General features: G+C 57.7%; 1 long non-coding RNA gene across 1 annotated transcript; it reads left to right on the forward strand.

Moving 5' to 3' along the window:
- Window positions 1–1,232: 1,232 nt before the first annotated feature.
- LOC129687003 (uncharacterized) lies at window positions 1,233–9,251 on the forward strand. The gene is made up of 2 exons (XR_008721724.1): window positions 1,233–1,305; window positions 8,086–9,251. It is a non-coding gene; the product is annotated as an uncharacterized LOC129687003 (long non-coding RNA).
- Window positions 9,252–10,008: the final 757 nt, after the last annotated feature.

A 10,008-nucleotide genomic window follows, 5' to 3' on the forward strand; every position in this document is an offset into this window, starting at 1 on the left:
TCTTTCCCCTCCTGCCCCAACCTGTCAGATCCTGCACTGTGGGCCAACTTTGCCTGTCGGGCCCCATGTGGAAGGAAGCTGCCGAGTCCCCAGGGCTTGGGCCTCTGGGTAACAACTTAGTGCAGCTCCCCCCCCCAAGTCCCATGCACACCCCAAAGTTCGAGAGTGCTGGTCTGAGAGGGTTAGGGTGGAGAAGTGGCCGAGGGCCACCTGCCCCCCCCCCCCCCGGGTGCCAGGTCACCTATCTCCCCTAGCATTATTCAAAGGGAAGGTCTTTCCTCCCCTCCTCCCAAGATGGGGACTCCCATAGCAGTCTTTGGGATTGTTGGGGGTGGCTGGGAGGAACCGCACCCAGAGCAAAGGCTGCCCGGTTCTGGGAAGGCCTTGACCCGTGCTGGTGTTCAGTGTGGGCTGGGGTCTACCCGCCCCTGTCCTGCCCTGCAGAGGGCCAAGTGGCCGTCCAGCACGCCCAAGGAGGTTGGCGTGGCCACAGAGGGCACCCTGCCCCTCCTTGGCTGGGTTTTGTTCCCGGCCCCCTACCTGGGCACCAGGCCAGGCCCTGAGGCAGGGAGGGCCCCGTCCGGGGGAACAATGCCACCATGTTCCTGATGGGGGGGGAGGCCTAAGGATGAAGAGGGAGAGACACGCACAGAATAAGGGAAGGATGCGATTGGGGGAGGGGGCTCTTTCTCAGGAATGTACCCATAGCTGTGGAGTCTCCCAGAGGTCCCTGGCGGGTAGGAGAGGGTGCCGGGAAGCCTGGAAAGGGGAGGGGCACAGTCTCAGGGGTCACCTGGCCTACAGTCAAAAATTCTTTTCCACAACAGCAAGAGAGGATTGGGTGAGCTACAAGAAGGGACTTCCTAGACTGGCGAAGTAGGCGCTGTCGAAGTGAAGACTGGTGTTTGGCAGGACCCCAGAGTACCCCGGCCCATGCCCATGCCGGATATGGAGAAAGTTGGGCCTGAGTTGGGGGACAGGCGAGAGAGCGCGGGGCGGGCCGCCTCGGGGGCACATGACGGCGGCGCCCGCCCCGCCCCGCGCCCGCCCCCTGCCCGGCCGTGGGGGGAGGAGACGCGGAGGTTTTAAAGGCGATCTGGGCCGGCCGGCGGGGTGGGGCGCGGCCGGCGTCGTCTCGCCCGCGCGCAGCCGGGCTCCCCTCCCCCGCGGGGAAGTGGGGTCCGGCCCGGGAGAGACTCGCGGGGCGCGGGCGGCGACAACTTTCCCGCGCGGCCCGGGGACGAGAGGGGCCGTGACCGCCTGGCCTGGGAGGAAAGAGCTGGATCTTGCTGCGGGCGACAGCAGGTAGACTTGCGGGCCCTGAAGGCCTGACCCCGGCGTGGTGCGGCGCCCAGGCCACAGCCCTTGGTCTTGACGAGAGGCCTGGTGTCCTGTGCTGGCCCCAGACTGACCTCTAGATTTGCAGGCCACTGAACCCCCTCGGCTGGGCTTGACCTTCCAGCTTGGCCAGGCCCCACTGGACCTCCGAGTGTCTAGGAAGTGCCCAGGCTCCCTGTACCTGCCCCCTTCCCAGCCAGCAGCAGCTGCCCGCCTCTGGCAGGGTGGCCTGAGAAGGTAAGTCTGAGGACTGGAGAGGACCCTGGCCCGGGGATTGCCCCAGCCAGCCCAGCTCAAAGCCTGCAGGACCCGACAGGTGCGCAGGCTTCCAGGCGAGGTGATGCAGGCCCGCGCTGGCTGCTCACCCACGCACTGTGCCTGGGCCAGCCTGGGCACGTGTGTTCACACCACCATAGTGCTGGGAAGGGAGGATGCTGCTCTGGGGAGCATCGTAGCTCTCTGTCCTTGTCCGGGAGGGTCCCTTGAGAGCATCCTTAAAAACCCTCAACTGGGCAGTCCTTGTCTGAGGACCTAGCAGGGGGCCTTAAAATAGCTGTGGGCCCAGCCCAGGGCTGGCACGCGGCGCATATGCGTGACAGGGCGTGTCTAGGGGGGTCGGGCCTGTCTGCGCTGGCCCAGCCTCTGAGCTTGGCAGATTCTTGCTTGCTGGAGAGAGGCAGCCAAGGCGGATGCCCCGCGAGGCACCCCCATGCCATGGCCACCCTGTGCCTATTGCAACTGGAGGCCAGATGTTCCTAGCAGGCTCCAGCTAGCCCCATCCTTCTGCGCTTCTCTGCACCAGGCCTGTGTGGGGCAGGAGGGTCTGGCCGCCGTGCTTGTGCGGCCCAGGTTGGCTCAGGACTCAGTGAGATCCTCCCGCCTCAGCTTCCTGAGTTCCCTGATGACAGAGTGCACTGCTGTGCCTACCTGTTCCCACAGCGCTGTCAGGCTAGTTTTGTCGTCTGAGACAGTCTCAGGGAAGCCCGGCTGCCCTCAAACTTCTGAGCCTCCTGTCTCCCACCTGAGAGCTGGGTTGACTGAACCCAGGGCCTGTGCATGCCAGGCAAGCATTCTGCCTTTTGAGCTACATTTCCATCCCTTTTTTAGGTGATGGAGACAGGGTTTCTGTGTCCCTGGCTTGCCTCAAACTTGCCCCGAAACTCAGAGTGGTCTTGAACTCCCCATTCTCCTGCCTGCAACTGTCAAGTGCTAGGATGATAGACATGAGCCACCAGCTCCAGCCCAGGCGGCCTTTTTTTTTTCGTGGAGATAGTGTAGACACCTGGGAATGACGCTCCTGCCCCAGTTTTTCCATCTGTAAATGGGAACATTTGGAGAAACTGGAACGGAGCACACCGTCCCTTCAGTCTCCTGGAGGGTCCTCTGGCCTCTTCATCTCCTGCTGTTGAGTGTCCTGAGTGGAGGCGTGTCTTCGCCGCTGGTCGTGGGGAAGGACTGAGGGTGGTGGCGTGGGCGTGAGAATTCTTGGGTAGGGAAGGACAGCCCATGCCGGGCCTGGCTGAGTCACACTCCGGCGGCGCCCTGCCTCAGGCTGCTGGAGCTGGCGCCACCCTGGGTGTGGCTGCTGAGCTGTGGCCCTGGGCAGAGCAGGGCTGGGTGGCCAGAATGGGCACATGGGCCTTGAGGGGTTTGGGGGAGCAAATTTGAGATTTCCCTTGGAACCTCCCTTTTGTCTATAGAGCCGCCTTCCAGGACCGGGGCCACAAGTATGCGTTGGGGGCTCTGAAACCCTGAGTCTTGGGCCTGGGAATAATAATAAATATAAATTTTATTGAATCAAAAGAACTTTTTTGAGGCATGGCCTCATGTAGTCTATTCAGGCCTGGAACTGGATAAGTAGTCCAGGATGGCCTTGAACTCCTGATCCTAAAGCCTCCACCTCCTGAGTGCTAGGATTACTTGTGTGCACAAGATCCCATGCTTCCTGCAAAAGAGCCAAGCACTCTCTACCCACATTCAATTTTGAGGGTTGAGACAGAGTCTCATTTCAGAGCCTACTGTGGTCTTGAACACATGGTAGTCCTCCTGCCTCAGCCTCCTGAATGGTAGAATGACAGACAAGCCTCACAATGGCTAGCTGGTTCCTGAAAGTTTTACAGTGTGAAGGGAGTGAGCCAAAGCCTTCCAGAAGACAGTGAGTGATGGAGGCCAGGGCTCCTATCTCCTATCCCAGGCCAGGCCAGGCCTGGGATGAACTTCACCAGTGGACTCTGATTGGTTTGAGGGGAACCCAGCGCCGCAAAAAGAATGTTAAGAAATGGGAGTAGGGGATTTGGTTGGACTGTGTGGCTGGCGGGCAGCGAGGGTGGGACGTGGCTGTCTTTCCCTATTTATACCAAGTGATTCAGTTCTCCCTCACCCCTTCCTGCGCCCCCTCCACTCGCGGGTAGGCACAGAGCCCACCCACTTGCCTATGCCCTGCCCCCCAGCCCAGGCCGGCTGTCTGGTCCCTGCGTGGGGACGGGCGTGGAGGGCAGGCATCTGCGCCGCAGGTCGGGTTGGCCCCAGCCCAGCCGCCGAGCTCCTGGAAGAGTCTGGGCCATTAGCGAGCGCTGGTGACTGGGGCGGGGGCGGGGCGGGGCGGGGCCTGCAGCCCTTGGTATTTTCCGATCCTCGCTGCTTCGCGAGGGTGGAAAGTATTTGGGGATCAGGCTCGGGGACGGCCGGAGGGCCTCTGCCTTCTTTGGGGTCCACTGTGAGTCCTCCAGGGAGGCAGAGGAACAAGCACCAGCTGGGATGCCACAGCCCAAGGCCCGCCCTGTTCCCTAAGGCCTCCAGCGACAGGACCTCAGTCCCTTTAGGTCTTCTCCTTCTACGAGACTGAGAGGCACGGTCCTTGGTACAGGGTGTCCCAGCTGCTGAACACCTGCGGGGTAATGCCCCTCCACGCCAGACACAGACCTCTGGTGTGTGTAAGGATGGGAGTGGCCTTGGCCGTAGCCTTGGGCTCTTTGTAGGGGAAACCCCACAGGAAACCAGCCTGGCCAAATGGCCGCCCTTCCCGTTCTGCTCCCTGGGACGAATGTGCTGTCTCACTTCCGGAGTGACTGGAGAGACTGGTCAGCCCGAGGCCCTGAGTGGCCCCCAGGCCCCAAAGGGACAGGTGTGGGCTGGGACCTGGTGGGAAGGAGGGTCGCCAGTGTGTGTGTGTGTGTGTGTGTGTGTGTGTGTGTATGTATGTATGTGTTCGGGGGACACACAACCGTCATAGGCAATGCCAGATCTAGACGTTAGGACGTCTTGACGTCTTGCCTGTCGTTGATGATATGACAGAATCCTTTTGTCCTGATGCCACATGTCCTCCAGTTCCTTACGAAGTAGAGATTTTCTTTCTTTTCTATGGTGTGTGTGTGTGTGTGTTGGGTATGTGCATGTATGTATATGTGCCTACAGAGGCCAGAAGAGGGTGCTGAATGCCGTGGAGCTGGACCTGTGGGCAGTTGTGAGCTGGGGAACCACACTCAGGTTCTCTGAAAGAGCGACATGCAGTTCAGGCCACCTTTCCAGCCCTGAGCATTTCTTTTCTCATGTACCCCAGGCTGGCCTCTGGCTTGCTCTGTAGCCACATTTCTTGATTTGTTTTCTTCTAGACAGGGTTTCTCTGTGTAGCCCTGGCTGTCCTGGAACTCACTTTGTAGACCAGACTGGCCTCAAACTCAGAGCTCCACCTGCCTCTGCCTCCCCGGTGATGGGATTAAAGTCATTCGCCACCACTGCTGGTGACCTTAAATTTCTTATCCCCGTCTCCACTTCCTGAACACCGGGATTACACCTGTACTTCATGGTAGGGTACCGGGGATGAAGCCAGGCCCCACACAGTGCTAGGCCATCACCACTGACCCTTAGTCCTTGTCGCTTTTTTTTTTTTTTTTTAATTAAAAATTACTTATTTTGTGTGTATAGGTGTTTTGTCTGCATGCATGTCTGGTGGTCGCAGAGTCCAGAAGAAGGCGTCGGATTCCCTCACACTGGAGCTAACAGCTGTAGGCAGCTGTTAGCCTCCATGTGGGTGCTGGGAACTGAACCCGGAACTTCTGAAGAGCAGCCAGTGCTCTCAACCACTGAGCCATCTCTCCAGCCCTTTCCTGTGAGACACAGTCTCACTTGGTAGCCCAGGCTGGCCTCTAAGCCGGGATCCTCTTCCCTCCCTCCTGGAGGCAGGCCTTACAAGTCTGCCACCATGTGCCATTATATTGGGGTCTGAAGTCATTCATTATTGCTATTTTGTGGACAAAGAGACTTTGTCACAGAGAGAGGCTATGTTCTTTGCCTAGAGTCAACCAGCCAAAAAGCTGCTTGGTCACATTGCAGGCCAACAAGCTTCAGAACGGAGTTCACCTAGCCAAAGGCCTTTACCCCTCCTTTTCCTTTTCCTTTGTTGGTGTTTGTCTTCCTTTTGAGAAGGTCTCAGTATGTAGACCAGGCTGGTGTGCACCACTGTAAGGCTTTTACGAGACCTGGTCCCGTTGCATGACATGGGCTGTCTGAAAAACCTTACCCTTCTTCCCGTGTGTGCAGAGTGCAACCTCAAATGTACATTATCAAAAATGAATGTGCGTGTGGTGTCCTCAAAGGTCAGAGATACTGGGTCTCCTGGAACTGGAGTGACAGGTGATTGTAAGATGCCACATAGGTGCTGCGACCTGAACTCAGGTCCCAACGAGAGCAAGTGCTCTTCCCCATCTCTCCAGCCCCTGCGTCCTGGAGCTGGTGAGGCAGGCTGACTGTGAGCGCCATGGACTCCTCTACCTCCCCAAAACGCAAGTGTGAGCTGCCATGCCTGGGATGGCACAGGCACTAGCGCTTACGTGGTAACCGCTTAGCTGATCGACCTGTCACCTCAGACCCTGACACTTTTAAAAGAAGATGTGTGTGTCTGGTCTGTGTGTGGTTTGTGTGTGTCAGTGCCTCAGAGGCCAGAAGAGGAAGTGAAATCCCCTGAAACTGGAGTTACAGGCAGTTGTGAGCTGCCTGTTGTGAGTGCTGAGACCACCCTCAGGTTCATGCTCTAACCACTGAGCACGTCTCTCCGTGCTTTCCCTGAGACAGGGTGTCACTGTGTAGCCCTGGAAGGTCTGAAACTCCTTATGTAGACCGGTCCGGCCTTGCGCTCACAGAGGTCCACTTTCCCCTGCCTTTCAGGAGCTGGGGCGAAGGTGTGCGCCATTGTTCCTGACTCTCTTATTCCTTCAGGTTTTTGAGACAGGGTATCTCTGTGTAGCCTTGGCTGTCTTGGACTCTCTTTGTAGATCCAGGCTGCCTTGAACTCACAGAGATCCGCCTGCCTCTGTCTCCCAGAGTGGTGGGATAACAGGCTTGCGCCACCACACCCGGCTCATTCCTGACTCTTAAATTTGTTTTTATTGTATGTTTGTGAGTGATTGCCTACATGCACAAATGTGCACCAGGTGTGTGCCTGGTACCCACAGAGGCCAGAAGAGAGCATCAGAGCTCTTGCGATGGGAGTTAGATAGCTGTGATTGTCATACGGGTTCTGGGAAGGGAACCTGGATCCTCTGCTAGAGCAGCAACCGCTCCTAACTGCTGAGACGTTTCTCCAACCCTGAAATTCTATGCTTTTTATATTTTACATTTATGTGTGAGTGTGTGTGTGTATGTGTGTGGTCACAAATGCAGAGCTCAGAGGACAACTTGTGGGGGTCAGTTCTTGGGGTTTGAGCTCAGGACATTGGGCTTCATGGTAGGTTTACTTGCTGGACCATCTTGCTGGCCCCTGGAATTTTATTGGCAGTTGGGGAAGCTATTCTACATTGGGGGGTCCTAAATTCTGTGGCTTGCCCTGGTACTCGGTGCCAAATATCTTCTCTATAAATCTGCACTGGCCTACCTGGTAGAGGGTCTCGGTCTTTTTGTTTGTTTTGTTCTTTGAGACCTAGGGTCTCGGACTGCAGCCCATTTTGGCCTAAAGCTCATTGTGCAGCTTGAAGCAGGCCTTGGACTCCTTCTTGGCCACCTCATGTCTCAGTCTCCTGGGTGCTGAGATGAGCTTGAGCCAACAGTGAACCAACTGTTCTTGGTCCACTTTACAGATGGGGAAACTGAGGTTTGGAAGACCTTTGGGAAACTTGGGGAGCATGTCCTGAAACTTTGCTGAGGTAGTATCAGCCTGCTTCTCCCAGCTTGGGTCCTGGATCGTGTGGGGTGGGGGTGGGGTATGCCTGAGCTGGCTGGAGGAGCTGGAGGAGACAGCTTTGAGACAGGAGGTGCTGGAGTTTCCTCCTGCCCTTCAGGCTTCTAGGAAGTGGCGCCAGCTAGGATGAGGTCACTTCCTCCCTCCAACCGCCCACCTCCCTCAGCTTCCTCTCTCCATGGCCCCATTTGGCCTGCTTTAGGCTCAGGGCTGTGGGTGGGGAGAGAGACAAGCTGAGTGGAAACCAGCTGAGAAGGCTTTGCAGCCTGTTTGGTCTATTAGGCTTTCTGGCACCTCCAGCTTTGTACAAAGGCCTGGGGCTGGAGGCACCCCTGGGCTCCCTCCTGGAAGCAGATAGAGGGCTGGGGTGTGGCTGAGCAAGTCAGTCTCCAGCACCTTGTAAACTGGGTGTGGTGAGGTGCACCTGTAATCCTAGACTGCAGAGACGGAGGCAGGAGGACTACCAGTTTAGAGACGGCCTCAGCTATGTGCGACCCCACTGGACATAAATAACAGAAGATAGGCAGGCAAGCACAGTGTTCCCAATCTCATTCTCCTTTCTTTCTCCCCTGTAGGTGCTGCGCTCCGACCCCACCTGCTGTCCCCGCACTGTGCCTCGGCCGGCTGGGGTTCCTGGGGATGGGATTTGATGCCAGTCACAAATCACATTGCCAGGGATTTCCAACTGACCCTGTGCTCTGCCTTGGGGGCTCCTGTTGCCAAGGGATGCCTGTCCTGGGTACTGGGTGACAGAGAAGCCCATCGTGACAACTGGCCTGAGGAGCAGGGCTTAGCTGCTTGTGAGCAAGGTCCACAGCAAGTCGTGTTCACAGTGGCTAAGTTCCGCCCCCTGGACCCCATCTCTCAGGCCGCTGCTGCCCACCCTGCTCTGCTTCCTGGCCAGCATGGCTGTGCCTCTCCCTGGGCTCCGCCTCCTGTGCCTACTGAGCTGAAACAGTTGATTCCAGTGCACTGGCTCAGTTCAGCAGGAACAGGAGTCCAGCCCCCTAGGAGCTGGCACCCCTGCACAATGGCTGCCATGACCGGAGACCTGGATGGAGTGGGGGTCGGAAGCAATGCGTGACCAGTCCTGCCTAGGTCCAGCTATCTGCTGTTGGCCCTTCCTCTAAGCCCACATCCAGGAATCCCACCCCACGTGGCCACACCTTGAGATTTTTGTGGTTCCCAAAAAGAACAGATAATGAGTGGGCGATCCTTGCATTAAAAGGCATAGCAGTTGTGTCCCCGCAGGGCCTGGAGGCCCTTCCTCTCCTCAGCCTGGTGGGGCCCAGGCACCACCCCTTACAGACACCTTCCTTGTAGTCAGTTACCCAAGAGGAAGCTGTTTTAGGCCTTCTGACCGTTAAATGCCAACTCCCGGCTTCCGCAGCAATCCAGGGTGCCTAACACTCCCATGGGGCCCACAGCTTTCTCCTGGTAACAGTGGGGCAGACAGCAAGCTCTACACAGGTCCTCAAAGGATAAGAACAGATCCCAGCCCCCTCCCCGCGTTGTGCCTTTCGGAGTAGTCTCCAAGAGTTAAAACGTTGCCTGCTCCCCTCCAATCAGAGTAGATGCAGACTAGTTGGCATGGGGCTAAGTCACACTCCCCAGACCCTCCGTGTCACCTCCCCACCCTGGCAGGGGCAAATCAAAGCTTGGGGGAGGAACAGTCAGAGCTCGCATTGAATGTTGTGCCTGATTTCCAATGAAATAAAAACTGCCGGCTTCATCCCTTAAAGTCTGGTGTCTCTTCATTCCCGCCTCCCGCATATGGACGGCTGGCGTTTTTCTTTTCTCTTATTTTGAGATGGCGGCCCCCTGTGTAACCAGGCTGACCTTCAGCCTCTGGAGTTTGGGATACCAGTTGCAGCGGTACGCCCCACCCTGGGCTCCTGACTGCCCCTATCCCCAACCCTGTCCCACCTTCTAAGGAGGAAGGTGTCTCAAGTTTATTTCTGTGGTCAGAAGTATCCTGATTAGACGGTGCTGTGTGGAGACAGCTAGGACCTGAAGATGCTGAGTGGTGACATCTGGGGGCGGCCTGGACTGGAGGGATAACTCAGGCCTGGGGTGTTCATGAGAGAACAAATGTGGAAAAGAACTTGGGTTTGAGGTGTGATAGGAAGGAGACACTAGGCCTAACGGGGTGGGCGACATGGAGTAACAGGCAAACCAGCATGCAAACCTCCCGGTTCCGCGAGGGAGTATATTCGTGACCGAGAGGAAATGTCCCAGGTCCAAGAATGTCATCTGCGTACGCCGGGCCACCCCTGCCCACGAGGTGCCGGAGCTTCGAGCAACTTGAGTGCCGCCCACACACACCTGAGAATCCTGCGAGGCCGTCCGCCGCGGATTGGCTCCCTGCGGCAAAGGCCGGCACCCGGAGCCAGCAGGTGCGGCCAGCCCCACAGGGCGCCACCTCGAGCGCTGCTGCGGCGCCCCACCGCGGCCGGCAACCCGGGGCACCCCGCCCCCGCCCAGGGGAGAACGGACCT

The sequence above is a fragment of the Psammomys obesus genome, unplaced genomic scaffold (assembly GCF_907164565.1).
Source record: "Psammomys obesus unplaced genomic scaffold, mPsaObe1.curated_primary_1811, whole genome shotgun sequence".
Classification (NCBI taxonomy): domain Eukaryota; kingdom Metazoa; phylum Chordata; class Mammalia; order Rodentia; family Muridae; genus Psammomys; species Psammomys obesus.